The sequence below is a fragment of the Micropterus dolomieu genome, linkage group LG19 (genome assembly GCF_021292245.1).
Source record: "Micropterus dolomieu isolate WLL.071019.BEF.003 ecotype Adirondacks linkage group LG19, ASM2129224v1, whole genome shotgun sequence".
NCBI lineage: Eukaryota > Metazoa > Chordata > Actinopteri > Centrarchiformes > Centrarchidae > Micropterus > Micropterus dolomieu.
The window spans coordinates 8,946,535-8,960,339 of record NC_060168.1 but is presented as its reverse complement, the minus strand read 5'-3'; positions in this window follow the sequence as shown (position 1 = coordinate 8,960,339).

The window sequence follows — 13,805 nt, the reverse complement described above, 5'->3', positions numbered from 1 at the left end:
ATGTTTGTAATAACAGCAGGACAGAGAGGAGCCATCAATGTTTTTAGGCAGCTAGAAGAAAACTGTTGGTGAATCTTATGGATAGAGATAAAGCCATGAAGCCATTTCTAATGGCAAGTGCTGTAGTGGATGCCGACTCATCTTACATAAGGAAAATGCACCCCAGACACACCCTACATTTTTTTCAGAAAGACCGATGCAACAAATGCTGACTGACAGATTGCTTTGAGTTGAAGAAGCTAGTGGAACAGAAGCTAGCATTTTTGTGAAGTCAGGACTTCAGCTCTCTATAAACCACTTATGTTTGCTCATATTAGCCATAAGCTACTGGTCAAACCAGACCAAGTGAGGCTGTGGCAGCAAAATCCTGAGTGCACTGAGATAAATAAGAGTGTGTTTTATTGCTAATGAATTCAACTTTTCATTTGTAATAGAAAGACTGTTATATTACATAGAGTTTTGCACAGCGCTTTGATCAGTTCTTGTCAAGTAATCCTTAAATTAAACAGACAAAAAGGCTGCTTTCCATTTCAGAAGAGTGTGTTTAGTAATTGTGAAGAGGATATCTTCTTTGACAAGATTGCTGCACAGACAGAGTTTAAACAGGGCTTTACCATACAGTACATTAATCTGTAGCTCTTACATAGTTACGTTGAATAAATCACAGGGCTAAACATGAACAAGCCCCGGCGAGTTAGGAGGCACAAGTGATCCAAGCGTGCCGCTGGAGTTGTTTTGGAGAACAGAAAAGAGTCTCAGCCAACACAGACAACCACTTCAGAGGAATCAATGTGAATCAATAGACCTGTAATCTGTTATGCTCCAAACTCTACATTCAATCCATAATTACATCCCTGCTACATAAAGTGTGTAATGTAAAAGGTGCATGAATATGGATTCAAACAGTTTACGCAGCTGTCATGATGATTGTGATCCCAGATCAAGTTTAAAACAGACTTTTATAAAAAGAAAAGAGAAGATATGAGAGATATGATTGACTTGTCAGTGTGTGAGCTGACTGCTGTGGCTGCTCTCGCTGTGATCTCTGGGAGTCTTAGCAGTCCAAAATGTTGTGGGGAACTTCAAACAGGCGTTGCAGCAAAGCTCAGATCCTCCTACACAGTAATAACCTTGAGTGCTTCTGGAAGAAGGAAATCCCCTGGCCAGGAAAGACACATCACTCCACTACAGAGGCAACGAGCCGGGCGGTTTAACACAGCCGATCCACAGACTCAACCTTGAAATAAAAACACATAAGTGTTATAGTAACAGAGGCCACGTTACCTTAGACACAAACGTCCACATATTTAAACACTACTGATTGTATTGAACTTCAGTGAGCTACAAGCTTTATTACATCCACCAAGGAGGTTATGTTTTCTGTGCCGTTTGTTTATTTGTCTGTAAACAGGATTGCGCAAAAACTATTGGCCCAATTTTGATGAAACTTGGTGGAGACAGCTGAGATGATTAGAATTTAGCACAACTATATTTTGACTGTAGTTTAGAAAATATATCCAGACATTTATATTCAAAACACTTTATTAAGACTATTGGCTTGGGTGAAGGTCTGCCCTTTCTGAGTGCCCTTCTAGTTGATTTAAGCTATTCATGTTTTCATGAACAATTGAAACTAGCAAGGCCAACAGTATTATGTCAATGTCAGTGACCTGTCTTCTTTTTTTTTACAAAACACCAACAAATCTTGCCTTTTTATATGGTGTTTACCGAATAAGATAGCATTGCCCCTCGTCCAGGTCTACAAGTCAAATAAGCTTATTTTTTCAGCCCAAACTCCCAAGTGTGTCTCAGAGAAATTTACAGTCTGCACAACACACAACAATATCTTAATTCAGATAAGGAAATGCTCAACGAAGAGAGGGGGAAACTTGTAAAGGAAAGAAAAAAAATGGGAGAAACATCAATCAAAATCCATCCCAGCATGCTGCTTATGACTTATCACAGATTCAGAGGTTAATCAGTCGCGCCTCAAAAAGGCCTTTATTTTGCCAAAGCCTGCATTTCCCCCAGTATCAAAGGCAACATGAAAACCCAGAGCAAGAGGTTGCAGCAGGTGATAAGCTGCTAGAGTTAAACAAGACTGGAAGAAGATTCCCCCTTTGAAGGAAACTTTTGGACTCATACTTCTGTCTAGCATGTAATGCAGTTCTTATTATGTAGTTACTGCAGAAATAAGGCAGGTATTAAGGATTTTATGAGATCAGGATATTGAAAGGAGGCCGATGACAAAGACGGAAACCCTCTGGAGGCTGGTGGCGAAGACAGAGACCCTCTGGAGTTTGGCGACTCGACTGAAGACCAGAATCAGAGTCTGATGGCTGGAGTGGGGACCACAGGCTGTCAGCTGGAGTATGGGACGGGAGGCCAGCAACAGGGTAACTGGACTGGAGGTCGGCAATGGCGGAGGTAGGCAGGAGAGTCGGTGGAGCCAGGCAAACAGGAGGCTGCTGATGCATAGGAACAGATGACTGCTGCAGCTCAGCTGGATCCGAGGACTGTTCATGAGCAGTTAGGTTGCTGAAACTCAAGGACTGGAGACTGCTGCAGCTCAGCAGGGACAGGAAGTTGTTGCATTTCTGACATTTTGGTCCTCTGCAGTTCACCAGGAACAGGACATTGTAGCAGCTCAGCCAGTGTCGCCCGGACTGCCAATGGGGAACCAAGAGTAGCAGTCGACCGGACCACTGACCAGGAACTGGACAGGACTACAGACACTTCTGTGATACCAGGCAGGTACCCAGGAGTCCGGGGTACTGGATGGCAAAGTCTCTGGGGTGCTGGGTAGCTGCTAACAGGCAGGGACGCAGAATGAAGACTAAACTCAGTTAAACGTAATTTATTGATACTAAAACACAAGGTGAACAAACTTTCACCAAGGAACAGACAGGTACGCTCGACAGGAGATGAAGATGACTTCACAAAAGACAAGGAAAACACACTGACATACACCATAGAGGGCAGGATGATCAACACAGGTGAAACACATTAGGGCAGACCAGACCATCAATCAGACACACAAACGGCGGAAGCAAAGTTACACAAGACACAAGAGGGATACTTTAAAAATAAAAACAGTAAATAACAGAACTCAAACCCAAAACCATGACAATTTGAGCAAATGCAAGTTCAGAGTTTGAATTTTATTCCAAAATAGGAAAGACAAATATAAACAAGACGAAGAGTCTATGCTAGCGGTTCTGTGAGACTGTACTTGCAGTCTGTTGGCATGCTAACATTTGATTAGCAGTCAACAGAAAGGAGAGTTCACACTGGTGGGAATGTCATTATTTTTGTAGGTATTTGGTCATAAAATAGTGGGCAAATAAAAGGTTTGACCATCTTTCTTTACTGTCATAGCAGTCCATACAATAGTTGTTGAGACTTTTCACTCGAAACCACAAATGTCAACCTAATGGGGTTGCCAGAGGATAAAGTATGACATGGCAAAAGTCTGTAGGATTCATTCTCTGTGGAACACGGATGCCTCAAATCCATTGATTCCATGTCAATCCATCCAATTGTTGTGGAGATATTTCAGTCTGGACTAAAGTGGTGGACCCACCGACATTGCTATACCCAGAGATGTGCTGGCTAGCTAGCAAAAAATGTGATTATTTTTATTGTGATTTCCTTTGGAGGACCCAGGCATTGGCTAGCATGGCACCTTAACTCTAGGAGGAATAATAATGGTCATGTGCTTTAATGTACTGAATATAAAGGCTAAAGTGATCCCTCAAATTGTTTGTGAAACCTTCACAGTCCAGTGCCTGGTATTACAAGAATACATACATTAGCAGTTGGGGGTCAGGGGGTTTGAATATGCTTTGTGCTTCTCCTCCTCTTCCGCCTGCTCATAAGGTATGCATACCTCTCCACGTCCCAGTAACTAATCGTCATGCAGATCTGGCCAAGAATAGAGTAACTGAACACACAGGAAATATCATTTCAAGCTTTCTAGAGTTTCACCTGTGTTTCCCAAGTTCATTTCCCAGGATGTCAGTAGTGTCTGCTTCAGTAGGCAGAAATTAGACTTCAAAGCCTCGAGACCCGGCAGAATAGTTTGGGGAGTTGTTCAAATGTTTCAGTGTTCGAGTGGAGGACCATTTAAATTCCCACAGTAATGTTTACTGTGCTTGCTCGAATAGGCTGGTGCAGTTCACATTATTCTGTCTGGTTGGCTCTGGTCCTCCTCTAACCCAGGTGTGTTTTTATTGGATTCAAACTTATCAGTGAGGTGATCAGAAACCCGTTGCCAACTAGGCAGGTCAACCTTCCGTGTTTTGTAACCAGAAACTGTTGAGAAAAAGAAAGACATTGCATGGCCTAACTGTAAAAGAAAATAGAGGTATACGATTCAGAAGTAAACCTTGCATTAAAAGTCACTCGTTGAGCTTCAGTCCTGACTTGGAAAGACAGGAAATATAACCAAGTTACTTGCATGGTTGAAAAATGAATTGAAGTTACCTTTAAGAGAAATGAGCCAGGACAAGCTGTAGCCCCTTCTCTCAGATAGTTGACACCCTCCCTCCCGCTCGGGAGGATCAAAGCGCTGCTCTGTGCACATTAAGAAGATACAGGGGACTCATTTCAAGCGCTCAAAGTGCCACATAGATGCTTAGCCACACATTCCCCCTGTCAGACGCAAACAAAGACAGTTTTCTGTGAGGAGAAAGGCATGCCGTTTCCTCAACATGCCTCACCTGTGGTGACCAATCACAACAGCAGTTACAATCCCAAGCCCCGAAGGAAGATAGGTGAGGGTTTATGTTGTCATTGGTGGATGTTTTACATTCAGGTGTCATACATCTCACAGTTAATGTTTATATTCAGAGGGAGCACCTCATTCCTTTGGTCTGACCCAGAAGGATGCAGTGTATAATCATAACAGCATTGATAGCAGTATGTTTAAATGTCTGCAGAGCCACAGACGTTACATGTTCATTCAGCTTCTGTTGTGTCAACAAGCAAGATGTCATCCTGTGAACTAGAAATGTTATCTTAATTTTATGCAACACATGTACATGCAAATACTAGAGTTCTTAGTATTGTTATTTGATCAATTGTTTCTCTTCATAGTGACATTTATAAGAACTGTGTGAAATGTAAGTTGTTTTTAGTCAATGCGAAAGTGCAGCCAAAGGGGAACATTTGTGCCAGGCTTCTGAGGAAAGTGAGTGGGGGCTGCATGGTGAAGGCCATATTGTGTTCCTTTATCCGTCATGGTTCGTACACCTGAACAAAATAATGTTAAAGAGTCAGTATACCCAAATCTAGTGGTATCTTGCCAGATGTTTTTGTTTGTTTTGTTTATTTTGCCAAAGTCAATGGCGGCTGGTATTCAGTATTCAAGTATTCAGATGCTTTATTTAAGTAGCACAACTACAGTGGAAAAATAGTCCACCACATGTTAAAATTCTCAATATTTTAAAATAATGCAAATATATCAAATAATAAATCACTAGTATTAATTGTGCAGAATGGCCCCTTTCTGAGATTTAGATTATTATATTATTGAATAAGTATTATTATTGTTAACATGTGAGCAGCAATTAAATGTTGTCAATCTAGAGGTAATATTAACTATTATTACTTACCATTATATATTGTTGGGTAGTTTAATCTATAACAATGCATCATATTTGTGATCATCTGTTTTGCATGTAAAATACTGGTCAACAACTAATTTCAGATTTATGTACTAAACAGTGTAAGTCCAATAATAACAATAATAGTAAACGTTTCACTAAAAAACAGTGGCCTGCTGCCTCTGGAAAAGAGATAGGAAAACCATGAGCTGTGCACAGTCAGGTAAAAATTATCTGTGTGTTCAACACTTTCAAATTACATATATTAACTATCATAGCATCTTTGAGTACAGTACTTGAGTGAATGTGCTTAATCACTTGCCACCACTGGGCCAGGTTGTGAGATATTCATCTACACCACATTACAATGCAGGGTTAATTTGTGGGGCACACAGTCTTAAAAAAGGCGAACAATTGATTTATTGAAAAGAACCATTGAGGGGTAGTACTTTGTGTTATTAAATAACACAAAATGAGCTCCTCAGTCTGACAGAGAAGTCATAATTATTTTCAACAGATAAAATAAGATTAGCAAACTTTGCAGACAGTGGAGAGTGTAAATCTGATGGCTGCTGTCCTGGCACTGCAGCTCGGGACCTCACTGCAACTCACAAATCACAGCCTGGGAGGCCCAGAGCTCAAGCGCCACGCTGGAACTCATGGCCTCCTGGAATCAGCCGTAATCTGACAGAGTAATGACAATAATAAAACATTACTGATCGCCTAAAGCTTTGAGCTGTCCAGAGACCATGCAATGGAGAATATGCACACATACATGGTTCTGATGGATACAAAAAAAGAGGACCCAATGAGGTAGATAATTATGGGAGCAGTCGGCTGCATGGCCTTGCTCATTTAAAACTAACATCTTTCTATATTGCCCCTGAAAAGCAGTAGCACGCAAAAGTATTGTCTATTCTCTGCATCATAAAGGCTTCTCCCTACTGAGATGTTGCAGGTCAGAGAAGAGGAGAAGAAAAAAGCTGATGACAGGGTACTTTCATGTTACTTATCGTGACACCCTATCAGAGCGATCTAGATGGGCCAGACAAAGTACCACCAGGTCCCGTAGCTTTGAGCAGAATTTCATCTGTTTCATCACATCTCCCGGCCTTTAGTCCCCAGGGGAGATGGGAGGTTGGTGGTCCGTGCATTTAGACCACAGTGAAAATACAGGGGGGAGTCTAAATGACAGATAAATCTTGTCTTATTCAAGTGGAGGCATCTGTGTTTTGTGAAGAACTGACAAATATGAAGCTGGATGAAAAGAGAGAGAGAAAAGCTCTGATAAACTACACACACATCGTCTCACGCAACACTTTACAGGAGGAGATAGTGAGCTCATCTCTTAAATGTTCCTAAAGCTATAAGAGGTTGCATATGAGGATGGATGCAACAGGATTTAAGAGGAAACATCAATAGACTGTTGCATAGACTTTCTAGTGTGCACAAACAAGTCACTACTGACAGAATATTTTTAAAAACATTAAGACTGTCACACTTCACTGGTAGACTTATCAGTGTCAGTATCTATGACTGTGACGTGGAAAAAAACTGAGATGTCACTGACATTTTATCACCTCTCTCGTCAGCATGTGTTGTTATAATGTTTCCAGACACCACAGATGTGTATCACACTGTCAGGGAGACATTAATGTGAGTGAGTGCGCAGGCTTTCCTTGAGCTAAGAGAAGTTACGAGTGTGGTTTAAAGTACAAGGAGCCAATATGAGTGGTAAAAAAACTGCAAATCACAGTCTGTCAAAAATATGTCTGAAACCCTCATCTGCTATTTTAATTTAAGAAAATTAAAGCATATAAAAAAAACCCAAGACTGAGTCTACAGCATTACTAGCAGCTCTGTGCAACTGTACTGCACAGTGGTGTTTTGAGGAAAATGCTAACATCAGCATGCTAACGCGCCCACAAACACAATGTGTTTAGTGTTTAGTGTTAGTTTGCTAACATTTGCTAATTTACAAAATCCAGTTGATAATAGATAAACAAAAAATAAAATATTTTGACCTGACGGTGGTGCTAGAGGAAAAGTCAGGATATCACCAAAGTCATTAGGATTCATCATCCTGGGACCATTAATGCCTCCATAAAATGTCAGCAATCCATTGAATAGTTGTTTAGATAAAGCAGATTTAATCTAGACAATAGACTGTATAAAAGAAGTGGACGTAGCCACAGTTGCGTCACCCATTGGATTGTGGACTAGCGTTTTGAAGCCTCAAGTTTTGGCCGTCACCATCTTTTGGAACCAGAAGTGACCCTATTTGGATGAGAGGGTGGAGCTGGGGAGGCATAGGCATTGCTATGCCCGACAGGTCGCTGTGGTAGCGACTTGTCAGTCACTTGTCAATCAAAGAAGCATGCCCTGCGTTAGGGCGTGGCAATCTGGCTTCTTTTTGCGACCAGTTGCCCACTACTGGTCATTAGTGCAGGATTAAACCACTTCCACATCGGCTTTACTTTTGTCTAGAGCAAAGCGGTGAACCGAATGACTTACATTGCCATAGAGGCAGGCTGCTAGCATAGCTAACAAGCGTCGTCTGGTCAGTCACTGATCAGTGCACAAACACTAAACCATTCACAGTGCTGCTAATAATTACTACCAGCACAGTGAAGGGGGCAGGTATTTGGCAGTCAAGGTATGTAATTTCCTCTTTTACCGTAGCACTTGTTCAGTGCTTGTTCCTGCATGGAGGTGAAGCGGGAAACCCCAGCTCCCGGACACAGAGCACACTCTGCTCATCTGCAACAGTGCTGCCAGGTGTCAACTTATGATACCGTAATAAAAAAGCATTTTTTCCATGCTGGTAATGCATGAGTGATAAGTCTATAAATAACTTGAATGCTGCCTTGATTTGTTTGCTCAGTCTTAGTTTAGACTCTATTCTCAAAGAACATAAGTTTCTGATTATAGATATGCGGTGGTAAATTTGGAACAATTTGTCATCTTTTATCACGCCCTTTATCTCCACTTCCCTGTTAATTATAATAAAGCTACTGTAAATTAAACTACAATACAAAATCAAATAAAACTGCAAATGAGATTATATTTAGACCTTTCTTATGTGTGCTCTACATTGTTCAAAATCTCAGCTTCAGACGCTTTAGTCCCCTGCAGCAGTGGTGGAATTCTTACTTGGTAGAGATAAGGACAGACTGCTCTATTTGTCAGTGCGAGGGGCCCCTTAAGGGCCCAGAGAATCTGATGTCCACACACTCTCTCTCCTGCACTCTGACATTTTCTCAGCAGTATGAGGTTACATACAAGGAAAAAGACATCTACATCATCAAGCCTTCTTTTCTGCGAACAAAACGGCCTCTCACTCCTGTTCCTGGTGACATCAGGACAAAATGTCAAAAGCTCCCAAAAGGTTGCAGGCAAAACAAAGTATTCTCTAAATGAGAATGGACAGGAGGTAGTATTTTTAGATGACCCTATGTATCAGTTGCTATTTTTATCGGCAGTTTCTATTTGGTACAATGACCTGTGACCTCTGAGGTTCTCACTGAATTTTAGAAAGGGGCAAAGAGCATAAAGTGTAGTGAAGTACATCCCTGGGATTACAAGCGTTTCAGGGTGAGAGTTTGTAACCTGCGGTAGCTGCAGGCTAGCAGGGTCACAGCCCACCCAAGGGGGAGGGAAGACAGGGTCACAAAGGCGGAGGAGGATGCATGTTCCCAGACACAAAGTAGACAGTTCCAGATCCCAAACAAAAAAAACACAGGAAAGCGCTGGCAGACTGGCAGGAAAGGCTTGACTCTTGATACTTTTGTGTAAAACCCCAAGTTAAAACAATTGGCTTCATTAAGTTAAAAGATAAATACGATAAATGTTGTAATGTGATGAAGTGAATTGAGACCCAGTTTCAGGTTAGATCATGCTGACAATTAATTGCACTTTGAAACTAAGGATATCTCTAAGCAGTGCAGGAAAGATTACAATTTGGACAGGGTAAGCAAAGCGAATGACAATACACTTTTGCGTACTTGATTGCAGTGGGAACCCTCAGGAAGAAAAGGTTATAGGAGCTCTGAAAAGGCAGCCATTGTTCATCATCTCCAGCAAAATGACTTTGTAAAATTGAGAGGAAGAAAAGCAAACCACTGGACCAGTGTGATAGCAGCCCATGAAAGTGGAGAGCACTGATGCATGAGTGAAAAGCGCCCAATGTCAAAAATAATTGTCCTGCCCTGAAAAACAAGCTAGCGATGTCTGATTTGATTTCCTCCTGTTTGGCTCAAGTTACTTCCTGTCTGCTTTAAGCATGTTTGCAGAGACAATCAAGCTCCGGGAGAGATCTTGGGATGTTCCGATGTCTTTGTCCACCAAAGAGGTGAATTTAATGACCTCTCATTTTCTGTTTTGTTTTTTTTGTTGCTTTGTTTGAAGTCAAATGTGTTATTTAAAGTTCCTCAAACCTCGTTTGAAATTTTAAATCAATAGTTCAGTAGAAATAAAAATATGTTTATTCACTTTCTTGCCGAGAGTTAGCCTACATGAGAAGATCAATAACACTCTCATCTATCTATAGCCTACAGAAATTATGAAGCTAAGCAGCTGTTTAGCTTAGCACAAACAGCTAGCCTGGCTCTGTCTGCCTGCCAGCATCTCTAAACCTTACTAATTAACACATTATATCTTATTTGTTTAATCTGTGAAAAAACTAAAGTGTAAAATCCACATGCAGTGATTCTTGAAAACTTTGTTGTTTATGGATTAAAAACACAAGATATATAACATGTTGTATATCATGAGCTTTAGAGGTGGTGATAGGTGGTAGGTTAACATCTGCATGTTAACATGCTCACAATGACAATGGTAACATGCTGATGTTTAGCAAGTATAATGTTTACCATGTTCATTTTAGTTTATCATGTCAGTTCAATTCATTTCAATTTTATTTGATTTATATAGTGTCAATTCATAACAGAAGTTATCTCATTGCACTTTCCATATAAAGAAGCTCTCGACAGCTTGGACTGCTAATATTTGCTAATTAGCGCTTAATACAAAGTACAGCTGAGGCTGCTAGGAAAGTCATTAGTTTTCCAGGTATGTGTTCATAAAACAAAGTATTTTGACCTGATGGGGGCACTAGATGAAACGTCAGGGGGTTACAAAAGCTATGACAATTCATCCTGAGGGAACCACATCAGTCCTCAAAACCACATCGGTCCACCTCATGGCAGTGCTAGAGGAATTAGGCAGGGGATCACCAAGTCAGTAGGATCAATTCAGGAATGTATGTACAAAAGGTCAAAACAATTCATCTTATAGCACTGACCAGTAGTGTTGTAGTCAAGGCCACCCAAACCGAGACCAAGTCAAGACCAAGACCAGAGTTTATCGAAACCAAGACAAGACCAAGACCAGAGTTTATCGAAACCAAGACAAGACCAAGACCAGAGTTTATCGAAACCAAGACAAGACCAAGAACAGTTCCCCATGTTACATGACACACAATAAAATTTTAAACAAGATCATATCCTTCTCAAATTGATCTGAAAGATCTACATTCCCATTAAAACACACCACATACAAACACTCCTTTTCCATGCTTAACATCACGGGGAGGGGTGACAGCCGTTAACGGTAACAACACATTTTTAGTTAGGGTTATTTGTTGCATTTGAAGCGATGCGTTTTACATCCAATCAAAGTTAGGATGGTAACAAATAAATCAGACAATACAAAAGCAATTTACTGATATTCCCAAAGTTATGGTCTTGACTGGTCTTGAAATAAAATCCTGAGTCCTCAATGTCCGAGACGAGACCAACACCATCAGAATGTGGTCTTAAGACTGGTCTCAAGACCAAGACCGGTCTCGAGTACTACAACACTACTGACCAGTCCACATTGCCATACATAGAGCCATGGTGCAAATAAAGACATGAAAGACTTAGTGTTAAATTCTCATGACCTACAATTAATAAGGCTATCATAAAGCTTTGAAAACTTGTGCCCAAAATTATCCCTAAAAAAAAATCTATTTTTTAATAATAATTCCATCCTTCATGACTGGAGATGCAATCGAGATGGAGGAGGTAGATGTCTTCCATGGACACTTGTCATGCTCCATCCTGCTTTGGTCTGCTGTCCTGAGTGGTTGGCTCTGTGGTGAGATATCTGCAGTGGCCCTTCTCATGGATTTTCTTTTGCCCGTTGCTGATGGCCTGGAAGCATGTCCAGCTGTCCCATCATTCTGTCAGCACCGCTGTCTCCTTCAGCCCCAGATTAAAAACGCCAAAGGGGCCGCCAGGAAAAGTGGCTCGCCCCGTCTCTCAGGACTTATGTCAAAAATGTTTCAGTCCTCAGGTAATTTGCTACAGTCTGGGATCCTTTCACTATTACTTCAAAGAGCCTCGCAAAGAGAGAGAAAGAGAGAGAAATGAAAGGAAGGGAAAATGATATTTAGTTATGGGTAGTGACAGATCTACATTCTTGAGTATTGACATGCGATCTGAGTGAGGAGTCCTCCTCCTCCAGCAATGCTGAATGAGTCTGCTGCAGTCCTTAAATCTGACTGATAAAAAGCACTGTGTCCGTGCAGTGTGTTAGTCAAACAAACTGACTTAACTCTAAAGGAATTCGCAGTCACTCCTATACAGCATGCTAGACACATAAACGTTCTTTGTATTGTTTCAAGGTTTAGAAAATCACTCTTTATCATCTGTTAATTCACATGACACATTAGAAGTTATTAAGGACAATGTACACTAAGTTATTAAAGATTTTTACTTTTACTACTGCGCCTTAATTGAAATAATTTCATTCTGTTGCCCAAATATAAGGGGTAACTCTGACTGTGACAACATTTCTTTGAGTTGTAATCTAGCCCGAGGCAGCTAATCTTAATCTGGAAAAAGGTTAAAATGTCTGTATCCGTCTTAAATGCTCTTGGATTGGTGCACTTGCACATAAATGTTGAGAGAGAAGTGAGTTTTGCCCTCTGTGTAAGATAATCACCTACTATTGAACTAGAATATAAACTGGTTAAGATCTGTGGAATGAGGAAGAGAAAGCAGAAATGCTTTGTTAAATTTAACTTGGAAAACCTCACAGGAAATTTAAATGTTTTCAATTTGTAGATTGGCAGAGTTGACACAAGAAGGACTGCTTAGTTAGGGTAAATCATTAAGTATTTAAGTGACATGACAAATTTGTCATATCCAATCTGAAGAGCTTAGCAGTAGATTTTCTGTTTTCATGGTCTGGATCTTTCATGGTAAGCACCTGTCATGTCGAGCCCCTGACATACATGCCAGCACTGTACGTTGTGTGCTCTCGCTGTTTGTGTGTATACCTTCAAGGTGTTAATGTGTGCACACGTGTAATGAAAGTGTTTGACACCAGTCCCATCTCAGCATTTGAATTTTTGAAATGCACCAACAGGAAAGTATTCAGGGATCCTCAGCAGGCCATGACAGACCTCTCCACAGCACAACATCTTGAGTTTTCTCCAAATCAGGAATGCAAGGGCGCATTTGTGGCAAACAAAAACAATGATTAAAGAGGGTAACAGGATCAGCTCTAATCAGCGTGTCTTGAGAAAATGGAGTTTTCCACCACTGTCAGGTCACTCCAAGAGGTGATCTCTTTCCCTATTAATTATGTGCTGCGCTGCAGCAATAGTCCTCTCCAAGTGAGCGACCTTCTCTGCTTTCATATGTCTGTGCAGAATGATCAAAACATTGCAGAGAGACAGTGTGGAGAATCCAGCTCCCGGTGATGTGCCTGCCCTCTCATTTCTCTGACAGAGAACAATGGCAATCTCATTATTAATGGCACTCGCACAGAGAGAGCAAAGAGGGGGGAAAAATAACCATTATCCAAAGACATGTTCTATCGTGTGATAAATTCTGTTTTCAAAAGCCAAATCCTTTGGTGCCTCCCTGCTGAAAATATTCAGAGCTAGAAATGGAGATTTGATCATCAGATAAAGAGTGGGCTGAGCATTGAAAGCCAGAGGAGGAGAGAAGAGAAGAATTATTATCATGCAGTTTGGACTTATCTCTGATGGAATAGCTCAATGACATCCTCTATTTAGCACAAATGACAGCCCTCTTTTATTATCCTCATTGAGAGAGAGGTCAGGAGGGATGGAGAGCGCCTTCTTTGCAATACAACTCTGCTGTGTCAATGCTGCCCTCTGTTGGTCAGACGTTCCATATCTTCTAA